Source organism: Myotis davidii, unplaced genomic scaffold, assembly GCF_000327345.1.
Source record: "Myotis davidii unplaced genomic scaffold, ASM32734v1 scaffold663, whole genome shotgun sequence".
NCBI classification, from domain to species: Eukaryota; Metazoa; Chordata; class Mammalia; order Chiroptera; family Vespertilionidae; genus Myotis; species Myotis davidii.
This window is the reverse complement of record NW_006295816.1, coordinates 1,591,641-1,593,051: the sequence shown is the minus strand read 5'-3', so window position 1 is coordinate 1,593,051 and position 1,411 is coordinate 1,591,641. Positions and strand designations below refer to the sequence as shown.

The 1,411-nt window shown below is 56.2% G+C and overlaps 1 protein-coding gene across 1 annotated transcript in view; it reads right to left on the bottom strand.

Moving 5' to 3' along the window:
* The window catches only part of DAG1 (dystroglycan 1), a 50,351-nt gene that overhangs the window by 5,014 nt on the left and 43,926 nt on the right, over positions 1–1,411 (bottom strand).

Below are 1,411 nucleotides of genomic sequence, written 5' to 3'. Positions count from 1 at the left end.
CCTGCTGAGGGAACCACTCCTCTGTCCGGCTCACTGGGCTGTCGGGAGAGACGGGGCTGCCGGGTGGGCTAGCTTGAAAGGTCAAGGCCACACGGTTCGAGACAGCGGGCGGGCGCTCGAAGAGGTCTCATCCCAGAGAACGGGGGCACTGGGGCTCAAGAGTGCTGTGGGGCCCCGCCCAGGTGCTCGGTGGGTGAGCATCGACCTATGAACCAGGAAGTCATGGTTTGATTCTGGTCAAGGGCACATGCCCGGGTTGCGGGCTCAATCCCCAATGTAGGCGTGCAGGAGGCAGCCAATCAATAAGTCTCTCTCATCAGGGATGTTTCTCTCTCTCCCCCCCTCTCCCTTCCTCTCTGAAATCAATAAAAATATATTAAGTAAAACAGAACACTGTGGGGCTTATAGCAGCGACAGGCCGGCCACCTCCTTGCCCTCTGCAGGCACCACCTTCCACCCTGGGAGGGGCACCGCCATCTGATATTCCGCTAGCCCCCGTCCTCTGCCAACTCACTAACCATTTGCTGCTAACACAGCCAGCATCAGATCTGGTAAATATCTGTAGGAATTGCTATTTTCAGATCCATGAAAAACATTAAATATATTTTCCTTTACAAGCTTTTTTAGCTATAAAAAATATTTCAAATGCTTTGACTAAAAAACTTGTGCTTTCCTTTTTTACTTCTATTAGGTTAAATATGTAAACAGCCTCAATCACCTATAAACATATAAAGCAAAGTTTGAATGCTCATTCTGCAAAAAACATGAAGCAAAGAGGTAAGGCCCAATGGAGCAGCTGGGGAACCGTGAGCTGTTTCAGAGGGCGGGCAGGCCCTGGGGTCCTGAGAGGTGGCAGCAGGTGATCGGGGTGTGGAGCTCGGCCTCTGCCCTCCAAGGACGTTTCCTAAGCCTCCGCCCCACAGCCACCACTGAGCGGAGAGCACACCTGGCAGAGGGGGCTCGGGGGGAAGGGGGCCTGGATGACGCTCTGGGTGAAGTCAGGAAGGAAAAGCCACCTGTACAGAGACCAGGAGGGGCTCCAAAGGTGGGTGCCAACTGGCTGGCCAGGCCCAGGGGACATTCCTGAGCGGCCAGGCAGCTAGGCCTGTGCCCGGCCCCGACTTCCTCCAGCAGCAGATGAGCAAGCCGCCCAGTGCTTTCCCGTGGCTGCCCCGCTGCACCGGGCCCTTTAGGACGGAGAAGGGCCACCCCTCCAGCGCCCCACCTGCTGACCCAACAGCCCCGGGTGCTGTGGGCTTTCCTAGGAATGAACTCGGGCCCCTCTCTGGCCTAGGCTCCCTCACAGCCAAGTAACACCGCCATGTCGATGGCGTGTAACACAGGAGCACACGGGAAGAAAAGCCCAGGCTTCACCGGAGCAAGTGAAAATGCTCAGTCACTGGAAGACCAA